Here is a 14,994-nt window from a genome sequence, read left to right on the forward strand (position 1 = left end):
GTCTTCATTGGAGAAGTGTCTGTCCATATCTTCTACCCATTTTTTGATATGATTGTCTGTTTTGTGTGTGTTGAGTTTGAGGAGTTCATTATAGATCCTGGACATCAAGCTTTTGTCTGTACTGTCATTTGCAAATATCTTCTCCCATTCCGTGGGTTGCCTCTTTGTTTTTTTTTTTTTTTTTTTGACTGTTTCCTTTGCTGTGCAGAAGCTTTTATTTTGATGAAGTCCCAAAAGTTTATTTTCGCTTTTGTTTCCTTTGCCTTTGGAGACATATCTTGAAAGAAGTTGCTGTGGCTGATATCGAAGAGGTTACTGCCTATGTTCTCCTCTAGGATTCTGATGGATTCCTGTCTCATGTTGAGGTCTTTTATCCATTTTAAGTTTATCTTTGTGTACAGTGTAAGAGAATGGTCGAGTTTCATTCTTCTACATATAGCTGCCCAGTTTTCCCAGCACCATTTATTGAAGAGACTGTCTTTTTTCCACTGTATATTTTTTCCTGTTTTGTTGAAGATTATTTGACCATAGAGTTGAGGTTCCATATCTGGGCTCTCTACTCTGTCCCACTGGTCTATGTGTCTGTTTTTATGCAAGTACCATGCTGTCTCAGCAATCACAGCTTTGTAGTAAAGCTTGAAATCAGGTAACAGGATGCCCCCAGTTTTGTTTTTGTTTTTCAACATTTCCTTAGCCATTCGGGGTCTCTTCTGATTCCATACAAATTTTTGGATTATTTGCTCCAGCTCTTTGAAGAATACCAGTGGAATTTTGATCGGAATGGCATTAAAAGTATAGATTGCTCTAGGCAGTATAGACATTTTAACAATGTTTATTCTTCCAATCCAAGAGCATGGAATGGTCTTCCATCTTTTTGTGTCTTCTTCAATTTCTTTCATGAGTGTTCTGTAGTTACTCGAGTACAGATCCTTTACGTCTTTGGTTAGGTTTATTCCCAGGTATCTTATGGTTCTTGGTGCTATAGTAAATGGAATCAATTCTCTAATTTCCCTTTCTGTATTTTCCTTGTTAGTGTATAAGAAAGCCACTGATTTCTGTACATTGACTTTGTATCCTGCCACGTTTCTGAATTGTTGTATGAGTTCTAGTAGTTTGGGGGTGGAGTCTTTTGGGTTTTCCATATAAAGAATCATGTCATCTGCAAAGAGAGAGAGTTTGACTTCTTCATTACCAATTTGGATACCTTTTATTTCTCTTTGTTGTCTGATTGCTGTTGCTAGGACTACTAATACTATGTTGAACAAGAGTGGTGAGAGTGGGCATCCTTGTCGTGTTCCTGATCTTAAGGGGAAGGATGCAAGCATCATCACTAGCCATCACAGAGATTCAAATTAAAACCACATTGAGATATCATCTTATACCAGTTAGAATGGCCAAAATTAGCAAGACAGGAAACAACATGTGTTGGAGGGGATGTGGAGAAAAGGGAACCTTCTTACACTGTTGGTGGGAATGCAAGTTCGTGCAGCCTCTTTGGAGAATAATGTGGAGATTCCTCAAGAAATTAAGAATAGAACTTCCCTATGACCCTGCCATTGCACTCCTGGGTATTTACCCCAAAGATACAGATGTAGTGAAAAGAAGAGCCATCTGCACCCCAATGTTTACAGCAGCAATGGCCACGGTCGCCAAACTGTGGAAAGAACCAAGATGCCCTTCAACGGACGAATGGATAAGGAAGATGTGGTCCATATACACTATGGAGTATTATGCCTCCATCAGAAAGGATGAATACCCAAATTTTGTAGCAACATGGATGGGACTATGCTGAGTGAAATAAGTCAAGCAGAGAGAGTCAATTATCATATGGTTTCACTTATTTGTGGAGCATAACAATTAGCATGGAGGACATGGGGAGTTAGAGAGGAGAAGGGAGTTGGGGGAAATTGGAAGGGGAGGTGAACCATGAGAGACTATGGACTCTGAAAAACAACCTGAGGGTTTTGAAGGGGCGGGGGTGGGAAGTCGGGTTACCAGGTGGTGGGTATTATAGAGGGCCCGGCTTGCATGGAGCACTGGGTGTGGTGAAAAAAATAATGAATAATGTTTTTCTGAAAATAAATAAATAAATAAAAAATAATGAATACTGTTATGTTGAAAATAAAAAATAAATTTAAAAAAATGAAAAACAACTTCTTTACATTAATTTTGATCTATCTTCTGATATTTAAATGTTCTTAATAGTCAGACAGATCTATCTGTATTTATTAAAAAGGCTTTTGAACATTACCATCTGTTACTAAAGGTGTTTGTTTTAAAAGGTAAATGTTGACATTACACCCTTGAAAATTATCTTAAAGGTGAGTGTTCGGTACATTCTCAAAGGTATGCATTAATGTCTGTCCTTTTCCTTGTCACTATGAGCTAATTTGGAGGATCCTTTTGAGATAGACGCATTCCTCTCTACGTTTTATGAAAGGAGCTTGGGATTATCTCTGACCTTAGTGCTCCTTTGATCACGAACCAACACACATTGCCCAGCCCTAGGAGCTAGAACACCAGAAGATAAAAACAAAGATTTAATGTTTAATACTTCATATTTTAGTTCGCCACTGAAAGTTAATGTCTTGCATAGTATGAAACATGTGAGATGGTTCTGGTGGAAAGCATGAGAACTGGAATAATAGTTTCTTTTCCTAACTGGGAGCCTGAGAAATCATGCACTTAGCCTCTGATCCTCAGTTTCTTCATTTAAAAGGTGAGGATTATAATATTTCCTGAACATAAAAAAATTTACTTAAAAATGACAACTAATAGACATATTCAAATTGATGAGTTAACACTGCAGCTGTTCATGGGTCCTTGTCTCCAAATCTCCCCACATTTCCCATTCAACCTTGTCCTCCTGTCACACAAATGAAATTGTAGGGGAGAAGTGTACTGCCATGGGCTGATGTTTGTGTTTCCCAGAAATTCATACGTTGAAATCATGAGCCCCATGGTGATGATGTGAGGAGGTGGGCTCTGGGAGGGGACGACTGGGATTAATGACCTTACAAAGCCTTGAGCTCCCTTGCCACTTCTGCCATGTGAGGTCACAGTGAGAAGACCAGGAAAGAAGGGGATTCTCTCCAGACACGAAGTCCTGGGGGCATTGTCTTGGACAATGTCGCTGAACTGTGAGAAGTTTCTGTCTGCTGTTATAAGCCACTCATCTGCCCTCCTGTGATGGCAGCCTGAATGGACTCAGACAAATACTCCTCATCTTCCCCTTGCCTTTATTTCATCAAAAAAGTGAATCCAAGAACAAGCAAACCATGTAGCAGAGCAGATGGTGTGTCTTTCCACTGTGCAGCCACAGCTGATGCCATCACTCCCTCACAGGTGGTGTTCCTGAGGGCCCTTTCCAGTCCCCATGCGAATCTGTCTCTGTCCTCAGAGGATCCCAAAAGAAAGCAAAAGATATGAACAGACACTTCTCCAATGAGGACATACAAATGGCTATCAGACACATGAAAAAATATTCAACATCACTAGCCATCAGGGAGATTCAAATTAAAACCTCATTGAGATACCACCTTACACCAGTTAGAATGGCCAAAATTAGCAGGATAGGAAACAACATGTGTTGGTGGGGATGTGAAGAACCCTCTTACACTGTTGGTGGGAATGCAAGTTGGTGCAGCCTCTTTGGAAAACAGTGTGGAGATTCCTCAAGAAATTAAAAATAGAGCTTCCCTATGACCCTACAATTGCACTCCTGGTATTTCCCCAAAGATACAGATGTAGTGAAAAGAAGGGCCATCTGTATCCCAATATTTATAGCAGCAATGGCCACGGTCGCCAAACTGTGGAAAGAACCAAGATGTCCTTCAACGGACGAATGGATAAGGAAGATGTGGTCCATATACACGATGGAGTATTATGCCTCCATCAGAAAGGATGAATACCCAACTTTTGTAGCACCATGGATGGGGCTGGAAGAAATTATGCTGAGTGAAAGAAGTCAAGCAGAGAGAGTCAATTATCATATGATTTCATTTATTTGTGGAGCATAACAAATATCATGGAGGACAAGGGGAGATGGAGAGGAGAAGGGTGTTGAGGGGAATTGGAAGAGGAGGTGAGCCATGAGAGACTATGGACTCTGAAAAACAATCTGAGGGTTTTAAAGGGGTGGGAGGGTTGGAGGTTGGGGGAACCAGGTGTTGGGTATTAGAGAAGGCACAGATTGCATGGAGCACTGCGTGTGGTGCAAAAACAATGAATACTGTTACGCTGAAATGAAATTTAAAAAAAAAAAGAAAGAGAAAGCATCCTATGAAATGACTTCAATTAAAGCAGCCTGGTGACCTGATGGCAGAACAGAAACAGAGCCCACTGAGGACAGAGCTTAGTGGAATGGGTGTTGAGCCAGGGTCCTTGCTCCCCAAGACCCCAAAATGGTTCTGAGTGTGGCCTGGAATTATGTGGGTGCATTTCTGTTTGTCACAAGCTATCACGGTGGGAAGAAGCCAGGGATCCCAAACACGTTCCGTGAGATGTGAGGACAGCCCCGCAACGGGAAGGGCTGTTGCAGAAACAGAAGGCACAAAATGAACAGAAGCCTGGAAACCTTATTCCCTTTGCTGGCCATGTGTTCAAGTTTTGTCTCCCATACACTCTTTGGTATCTGTGGCTAGTTGTGGGGTTTTTGGTATTTGTAAGCAGTGCAGAGGATCATAGGGGAAAGGAGGGGAAAGGTAAATAGGAAGATTCAGAGAGGGAGACAAATCACGAGAGAGTCACAACTATAGGGAACAAACTGAGGATTTCCGGAAGGGAGGTGCGTGGGGTGATGGGGTAACTGGGTGATGGGCACTATGGAGGGAACGTGATGTGATGAGCACTGGGTGATATATGCAAGTGATGAATCACTGAACTCTACATCTGAAACTAATGGTGTACTCTATTTGTTGGTACAAATTAAAAACAAACAAACAAAAAGCTATAGACCAATAGCCCTGATGGGATGCAAAAATTCTTCACAAAAAAAGCAAACTAAATTCAGTAACACCTTGAAGTAGGACCAACCGGGAATTATCTCTACAATGCAAGTTTCATTCAACGCACACAACTCAGTAAATGTCATATACCAATCAAATCAAAGATAATATACCATGATTATCTCAATAGACACTGAAAAAGCAACTGAAAACACACAACATACGCTCACATTTAATACCCTTAACACACGGAGTGTAGAAGAAATGTACCTCAACATAATAAAGACTATCTATGAGGAGCCACAGCAAGTATCATTTTCAATAGTGAAAGGTTAAAGCTTTCCCTCTAAGATCAGGAGTTCTAAGGTTCATGTTCTAAGACACGAATGCCCACTCTCACCACTCTTCTCATACTAAAAGCCCTAGCTAGAGTCATTAGGTAAGACAAAGAAATAAATGGCATCCAAATCAGAAAGGGAGAAGTAAAATAGCCACCACTTGCAGATGATATGACTTTATATATAGAAAATACCAATGAACCCATCAAAAAATTGTTGAAACTACTCCATAATCAGAGTAAAGTTGTAGGATACACAATCAATATATAGAAATGTTTCATTCCTTTACACTAATAATGAAATATCTGAAAAAAAAAATACAGGTATCTCATTCAAAGAAGCAAAAAAACCAATGAAATCTCTGTAATGTAACCGGGGAAGTGAAGGACCTGCACATGGTAAACTACAAGACTTTCCTGAAGAAAGCCGAAGACGACACACACAAATGGAAAAACTTCTCATGTTTATGGACTGGAAGGATGCATATCATTGAATATCCCTACCCCCCAATACCATCGACAGACGCAATGAAATCCTCCTCAAAATACCGAAAGCACCCTTCCCAGAAATAAAAGGACCCTAAAATGTATGTTTCAGTGATTTAACTGATTTAATTATATAAATAATAATAATTCAGTGATTTAACTCTGATCTGTGTAGCTTTAAATCCCTTCACGCTGATCCTGCTTGTTTGTTGAGCTTCATGGATGTGCAAATTAGTGTTTTCCATCAAATTTGGGAAGATCTGGGTCATAAGTTCTTCAAAGATTCTTCTCTGCCCTTTCCTCTCCTTGCACTTACGTTGGCACGCTGGACATTTCCTTCAGGGCTCTGAGGCTATGTTCAGTTTTCTTCATTCCTTATCTTTCCAGTCTTTTCATTGTAATTCTTCTCTGTCCTCTTCGTGTTTCCTAATTCTTTCTTCTGTCTAATCAAACGTATTTTTGAGATGGAGTGACTCAACAAATAGGGTGTATTTTTTATAGCTGCTTTGTTCGCTAAGCCGGGGGTTGGGGTCTGTTTAGACACGGTTGCCATGAAAGGCCAGCAATCCCTGCACCAATGGATGGAAGATTTCTCCAGATTTTGGTGGGAAAGAGAGGAGAAGGCGAGGACGGCAACACTCAGAGAAGAAACCCCTTTGCTCTTCTTTGCTCTGAAAGATCCTGGAGTCGCACCCAAGAATCAAACAGCACGCCTCCACTGGATGCAAATTGCAAGAGGTTTATTGGTTACACAGGCGCCTGCGGACGCATCAGCCTTTGTGGGCTGAGCGTGCAGGGCTAAATTGGGGAGCAGATTATATAGGGCAAGGCTGGGGTGGCGGGAAGCGAGTTTACAGAAGCAGATGCTTGGTTACAGGGTTCTGATTGGTCAACCTAAATCAAGCATTGTTAGGCACTGTAACAGTTTGTTCTGGCGGGAAGTGGTGGCGGGAAGCGATCCTACAGAAGCAGATATGCATGGTTACAGGAGTCTAATTAATCAATTTGATTCAAGCATGATTGGGCGTTGGGGTCAGGGCGTTCTGGCGGTTCCTTGGGACAGCACTCTGGAAAGTCCCGGTACATTTCGTTTCTCATTTGTCTCTCCTTTTGACAGACCGGGTGACCACAGACAATGTGTTGCCTTCAGGCTATGGGGACAATAGGTTGCTAAAACAAACCTTACCAAGGAGGAAGGGGGTCCTAGAGGAAGGGGGTCTTTCAATAGGTTGCTAAAACAAACCTTACCAAGGAGGAAGGGGGTCTTTCAGCTCCTCCTTGGTCTTTCAGGATAATCATAAATCTTTTTTTAATTTTAAGATTATGAGGTTTATTCTTTATTTTTTCTTAATGAAAGATCATGACATTAGTATTTTTATTCTTTTTAAAATTTTTTTCAGCATAACAGAATTCATTGTTTATGCACCACATCCAGTGCTCCATGCAATACGTGCCCTCCATAGTACCCACCACCTGGCTCTCACAACCTCCCACCCCCCAACTCCTTCAAAACCCTCAGATTGTTTTTCAGACCCCATTGTCTCTCATGGTTCATCCCCCCCTCCAATATCCCTCAACTCCCTTCACCTCTCCATCTCCCCTTATCCTCCATGCTATTTGTTATGCTCCACAAATAAGTGAAACCATATGATAATTGACTCTCTTTGCTTGACTTATTTCACTCAGCATAATATCTTCCAGTTCCATCCATGTTGCTACTGAAGTTGGGTATTCATCCTTTCTGATGGAGGCATAATACTCCATCGTGTATATGGACCACATCTTCCTTATCCATTTGTCCGTTGAAGGGCATCTTGGTTCTTTCCACAGTTTGGTGACCATGCCATTGCTGCTATAAATATTGGGGTACAGATGGCCCTTCTTTTCACTACATCTGCATCAATGTGATTTTTTAAAAATTTACTTATTTTCAGCATAACAGTATTCATTGTTTTTGCACCACACCCAGTGCTCCATGCAATCCGTGCCCTCTCTAATACCCACCACCTGGTTCCCCCAACCTCCCACCCCCCGCCGCTTCAAACCCTTCAGATTGTTTTACAGAGTCCATAGTCTCTCATGGTTCACCTCCCCTTCCAATGTGGTTTTAATTTGAATCTCCCCAATGGGAGTGATGATGAGCGTTTTTTTCATGTATCTGATAGCGATTTATATGTCTTCATTGGAGAAGTGTCTGTTCATGTCTTCTGCCCATTTTTTGACATGATTATCTATTTTGTGTGTGTTGAGTTTGAGAAGTTCTTTATAGATCCTGAATATCAACCTTTGGTCTATACTGTCATTTGCAAATATCTTCTCCCATTTGGTGGGTTGCCTATTTGTTTTGTGACTGTTTCCTTTGCTGTTCAGAAGCTATTGATCTTGATAAAGTCCCAAAAGTTCATTTTTGCTTTTTTTTCCTTTGCCTTTGGAGACATATCTTGAAAGAAGTTGCTGTGGCTAATATCGAAGAGGTTACTGCTTATGTTCTCCTCTAGGATTCTGATGGATTTCTGTCTCACGTTGAGGTCTTTTTCCATTTCGAGTTTATCTTTGTGTATGGTGTAAGAGAATGGACGAGTTTCATTCTTCTACATATAGCTGTCCAATTTTCCCAGCAGCATTTATTGAAGAGACTGTCTTTTTTCCACTGTATATTTTTTCCTGCTTTGTCGAAGATTACTTGACCATAGAGTTGAGGGTCCATATCTGGGCTCTCTACTCTGTTCCACTGGTCTATGTGTCTGTTTTTATGCCAGTACCATGTTGTCTTGGTGATCACAGCTTTGTAGTAAACTTGAAATCAGGTAACGTGATGCCCCCAGTTTTGTTTTTCTTTTTCAACATTTCCTTAGCAATTCGGGGTCTCTTCTGATTCCATACAAATTTTAGGGTTATTTGCTCCAGCTCTTTGAAAAATACGGGTGGAATTTTGATTGGAATGGCATTAAAGGTATAGATTGCTCTAGGCAGTATAGACATTTTAACAATGTTTATTCTTCTGATCCAAGAGCATGGAATGGTCTTCTATCTTTTTGTGTCTTCTTCAATTTCCTTCATGAGTGTTCTGTAGTTCCTCAAGTACAGATCCTTTACATCTTTGGTTAGGTTTATTCCCAGGTATCTTATGGTTCTTGGTACTATAGTAAATGGAATTGTTTCTCTAATTTCCCTTTCTGTATTTTCATTGTTAGTGTATAAGAAAGCCACTGATTTCTGTACATTGACTTTGTATCCTGCCACGTTACTGAATTGTTGTATGAGTTCTAGTAGTTTGGGGGTGGAGTCTTTTGGGTTTTCCATATAAAGAATCATGTCTTCTGCAAAGAGAGAGAGTTTGACTTTTTCATTACCAATTTGGATACCTTTTATTTCTCTTTGTTGTCTGATTGCTGTTGCTAGGACTTCTAATACTATGTTGAACAAGAGTGGTGAGAGTGGGCATCCTTCTCGTGTTCCTGTTCTTAAAGGAAAGACTGTAAGCTTTTTCCCATTGAGGATGATATTCACTGTGGGTCTTTCATAGATAGATTTTATGAAGTTCAGGAATGTTCCCTCTATCCCTATACTCTGAAGAGTTTTAATCAGGAACGGATGCTGGATTTTGTCAAATGCTTCTTCTGCATCAATTGAGAGGACCATGTGGTTCTTCTCTCTTCTCTTATTGATTTGTTCTATCACATTGATTGATTTGCAAATGTTGAACCATCCTTGAAACCCAGGGATGAATCCCACCTGGTCATGGTGGATAATCTTTTTAATGTGCTGTTGGATCCTGTTTGCTAGGATCTTGTTGAGAATCTTCGCATGCATATTCATCAGTGATATTGGTCTGAAATTCTCCTTTTTGGTAGAGTCTTTGTCTGGTTTGGGGATCAGGGTAATGCTGGATTTATAAAAAGAGTCTGGAAGTTTCCTTCCGCTTCAATTTTCTGAAACAGCTTCAGGAGGATAGGTGCTGTTTCTTCTTTAAAAGTTCGCCTGGGTGGCTCAGTTGGTTGGACGACTGCCTTCGGCTCAGGGCGTGATCCTGGAGTCCCGGGATCGAGTCCCACATCGGGCTCCCAGCTCCATGGGGAGTCTGCTTCGCTCTCTGACCTTCTCCTCGCTCATGCTCTCTCTCACTGTCTCTCTCTCTCAAATAAATAAATAAAATCTTTAAAAAAAAAAAAAAGTTTGGTAGAATTCCCCAGGGAATCCGTCAGGTCCTGGACTCTTGTTTTTTGGGAGGCTTTGATCACTGTTTCAATCTTGTTACTAGATATTGATCTTATTCAGGTTGTCAATTTCTTTCTGGTTCAATTTTGGGAATTTATAGTTTTCCAGGAATGCATCCATTTTATCTAGGTTGCTTTACTTATTGGCATATAACTGTTGATAATAACTTCTGATGATTGTTTCTATTTCCTTGGTGTTAGTTGTGATTTCTCCCTTTTCATTCATAATTTTATTAATTTGAGCTTTCTCTCTTTTCTTTTGGATTAGTGTGGCCGATGGTTTATCAATCTTAACATGCCCCTCTCAGTTAATAGACAGATCATCCAAGCAGAAAATCAATAAAGAAACAAGAACATTGAATGACACACAGGACCAGATGGACCTCATAGATATATACAGAACATTCCACCCTAAAACAACAGAATACTCATTCTTCTCAATTGCACATGGAACCGTCTCAAGAATAGACCACATACTGGGTCACAAATCAAGGCTCAACCGATACCCAAAGACTGAGATTATTCCCTGCATATTCTCAGATCACAATGCTTTGAAACTGGAGCTCAATCACAAGGAAAAGTTTGGAAGGAACTCAAACACCTGGAAGTTAAAGACTACCTTGCTTAAGAATGCTTGGATCAACCAAGAGATCAAAGAAGAACTTAATTCATGGAAACCAATGAGAATGAAGACACTTCAGTCCAAAACCTATAGGATACAGCAAAGGCTATCCTAAGGGGGAAATACATAGCCATCCAAGCCTCTCTCAAAAAAATTGAAAAATCCAGAATACACCAGCTGTTTCTATACCTTAAAGAACTGGAGAATCAATAACAAATTAAACCACACACTAGAAGGGAAATAATCAGGATTAGAGCAGAGATCAATGGGATAGTAACTAGAGATACAGTAGAACGTATCAATGAAACTAGAAGATGGTTTTTTGAAAGAATCATAAATCTTTAACACTGGTTTTGAAACTGGTGATGTGTGACAAGGGGTCTTACTGGAAATAGGAGGGTCTGTTTATGGGAAAGATAGGATGTGCTAATCTGCATGTTCTATGAGTTTGCTACACATAACTTAGGGGAAAATGCATTCATCTCTCAGATCACAGGGTGGCTGTTTGGGCTAAGAAAGCTTTGGGAAAGGCAACTGCCCTCAGCATTCCCAGGGTACAATGGTCACAGTGGCCTATGCCACTGCATTCCAAAGGCCTATTCCCTTCCCAGAAACCTTCCCTGTCCTTAGTGATGTCCATGTGACCTTTTAGCAAGCCAGATATTAGGGATGATTCATGCTTTACATTAAGCCCAACACACAGTTTTTAATTGTTCTTTTTTCCTGCATGTATGTCCTCCTTTCCTGTTTTTCAGCATATGGTACTTTTTTTGTGAAAACTGGGCACTTTAGGATTCTGAACTGATCCTGGAAGTGGTTGCTTTGCTTTTCTACTTTATTCTATTTTTAATTTTATTGTATAGAGACTTATGAGAACTAATTCTATGTAGTCTATCCCCAGCATTATGCACACTCTGATGTTACTGCTTAGATTTCTTTTTTAATTCTTGGGGTTATATTTAAGACAAGGCCAATATAGCTAAGCAGTCAGCCGATACCGGGTCAGGGGTTATGCGTAAACCCCTGAAGCAGGTAATTTTCCATTTCTAATCCTTGTAATTTGGCAAATAATGAGAAGTTGCATACCCAGAAGTTTCAGCATACTGCCCTGAAGTTACTTATTTTGGTGACTCTCAATGATTGCTTTCTAGGACTGACGACTTTTGCTTCATGGAACGTGTTACATTTTAATCTAGAGAACACTGTGAGGAGAAGGTTTTCTGAATAACTGCCAGGTCAAATTTCTGTCACATTAAACATTTATTTTCTGGGCAGTAAAATTTCTCCAATAAAAGGGATTAAAGCCTTCCTTAGATTAAACGTTATTTAATGAAATGTGACAATAGGAAAGATGAAACCAAAGATGAACTCTAAAGTTCCTGAGAGTCATTCTAATTGAGAGACACAAGCTACCTTTTCCTGGTGGAGTGTTTACAGAAGAGGGGCAATAAGACATGCGTTAGGAAGGCTTGAGTCATGTTGCAAATCTGATAGTGTGCATGCCATGACAGCAACAAATGCCAGCGAGTGGTGATTTATCTGTGTGCATGTGACGAGATGTTTATTATTCAGGAAGAGGTAACAATAGAAGAGAAGCAGCATCTAGGGTCAATAATCCATGTACATAGAAAGGGAATTTGAATAAGCCTTTGAATATCTAGACTTTATGACCATTCTATTTGGAAGACAAACTTGACAGAGTGTGGAACCCCTGAGAAAGAGGATACAAAACAGTCCCTGAGGAGCCATCCCAGGACCAATCTCCTGCTCTGTGACATAGTGGTATGAAGACATTGCCAACAATAAGACCATCGAGGGTTTTAATACAGGCAAGTGGTGATTGGTAGTTAAATGAAATTACATTTGTCCAACATATTGTGGAATTTGGGAAAGTGCCTAATCCCTCAAAATACATGTACTTTCTTCTCGCAGACATGGATTTCTCCCCTCACCTTCTCAATTCTTCACACTACACTTTTTTTTTGTTTTTGTTTTTGTTTTATTTTTATTTCTTTTCAGCATAACAGTATTCATTGCTTTTGCACCACACCCAGTGCTCCATGCAAACCATGCCCTCCCTAACACCCACCACCAGGATCCCTCAACCTCCCACCCCTCGCCCCTTCAAAATTCTCAGGTTGTTTTTCAGAGTCCATAGTCTCTCATGGTTCATCTCCCCTTCTAATTCCCTCAACTCTCTTCTCCTCTCCATCTCCCCATGTCTTCCCTGCTATTTGTTATGCTCCACAAATAAGTGAAACCATATGATAATTGACTCTCTCTGCTTGACTTACTTCACTCAGCATAATCTCTTCCAGTTCCATCCATGTGGCTACAAAAGTTGGGTATTCATCCTTTCTGATGGAGGCATAATACTCCATCGTGTATATGGACCACATCTTCCTTATCTGTTTGTCTGTTGAAAGGCATCTTGGTTCTTTCCATAGTTTGGCGACCGTGGCCATTGCTGCTATAAACATTGGGGTACAGATAGCCCTTCTTTTCACTACATCTGTATCTTTGGAGTAACTACACTTTTCTTCATTCTTTTCCATAAGACACAACACAAAGAATCAAAGACACCAATCCTCCTGTTATTGAAGGAGAAGCAACCTTATCCATTGTACTACTGATTTCTGGACAATAAAGTATCATGAGTGGAATAGCAAGCAAATACATGCATATTTTCTGCTATAATTCAAAAGCAGAGACATTGAATCCTACCCAGCATCGCTGAGTTGCTTAACGCATTTATTTACAAGTATTTATTGCAAATGCCTCAGTGTTATTCACTGGTCCTTTGCACGATCTAATGGATAACATCAGCCTAACCCCTCCTTTTTAGTGATTTATTGATTCTGGGAACTCTAACTGGTGAAGTATTAAATCTCTGTGCAAACATTGTTTTTACCTGTGTCTTTCTCCTTCAGCAGCACACAATTCTTCTCACTTGCCTTCATAATAGAAGTTCATACTTCATTTCAAAGAACTCTAAGGTAAGTAACTTCATTCTACCTTGGGGATGAACCACTTTTCCCTTTTCCCTTCTAGGTTCTCTGGATGGTCTAATAATCAAATTGACATAAGTCAGATAATTTCACAGAAGAGAAATATAACTACATGTGTGTGGGAGACCCACAAAGTCATGATGAGTCAAAGGCAGTCTAAAATTTTAGGCTTATAAATCATCCTAAGGTAAGGAGAAGGAGGTGAAATGCTTCAGAAGTCAAGGAGGAGGAAGACAATTCACAGGAAGATGAGGAAAGCCCATATGTGGTAGAGATGTGTACCATGCCACCAAAAGAGTCTTTCTAATAGAAAAAGTTACATGTGGTAGGAGATCTATACTTGATGTAGCTCCCTATCTAAATCCTTTTAAGCAGAAGGTAGAAAGCTGTTGTGAGTCTGCTGGGTCTTAATTGCTTTCAACTGAAACATCATCCACATGCCAAATTGATACTTTTGGGATAACATACTCTCTGCTTCCTTCCTCTGGTCTGTACTCACTAGTTATGTAGTTTTAGGTGTTTGGTGTTTTTCTAAACACTAGGCTAAAAATGTGTAAGGTATCAGCTCCTCTGCAGGAAGCAAGACTACACTGTCCTTTTGCTTTGATTTCCAATGAACTGAGCCATTTTCTGATTCTAAATATTTATTTAGACATTTAAGAACATACACTAAAAGAAATATGTAATTCACCATGAGTGTAGTAATTATACTAGGATGTAACATAAGTAGAATATAAGGTGGTAGAATTGTGTTTCCTTTATGAGAAGATCAAGATGTTAAGGCTCATTGGTATTGTTTTGATCCCAAGATATGGATGGAATTGGCTTCTGTTAGGGAGCCAGTGCTCCTTGATAATGGACGTTAACATTAGAGTCCAATGGGTATGGAGTTGTAAATTAGGTTGTTTCTTTGAACACAAAGGATGGCAACACTGAGGAGCCTTAAATAACTCTAGGGGAAGAATAACTTATCTCCTCTCTCTTCCTATCCCCTTCCCTGTCTGGTCCACCTTTATTCCCTGGCTACCAATTCATGTTGATGATTCCAACTACTTTGCAGCTTTCCCAAATCTCCTTTATAAAGAGAGTCTATCAGTTCTCTGTTTTTTATTAACAGTGTGACTGTCACAATATATTTTAAAGATTTCTTATTTCCCTTTGTCTTATAATGACCCTTTCTGGGCCATCCTGGAATTTGCTTACAAATTGTGGGATTCTGAAGCTCTGATTTTCTCAGCTGTTCCTATGTCTGACTACTTTGGGAAACAGAAAAAAGTCATCTGAAGAACCCCCAAGTCCACTGTAACCTCATGTTTCATAGCCTTAAAGATTATCCTCCATATGGTTAGTGAGGGGTAATAGTGAATGGCAAAAAGTA

Source organism: Neovison vison, chromosome 1, assembly GCF_020171115.1.
Source record: "Neovison vison isolate M4711 chromosome 1, ASM_NN_V1, whole genome shotgun sequence".
Taxonomy (NCBI): domain Eukaryota; kingdom Metazoa; phylum Chordata; class Mammalia; order Carnivora; family Mustelidae; genus Neogale; species Neogale vison.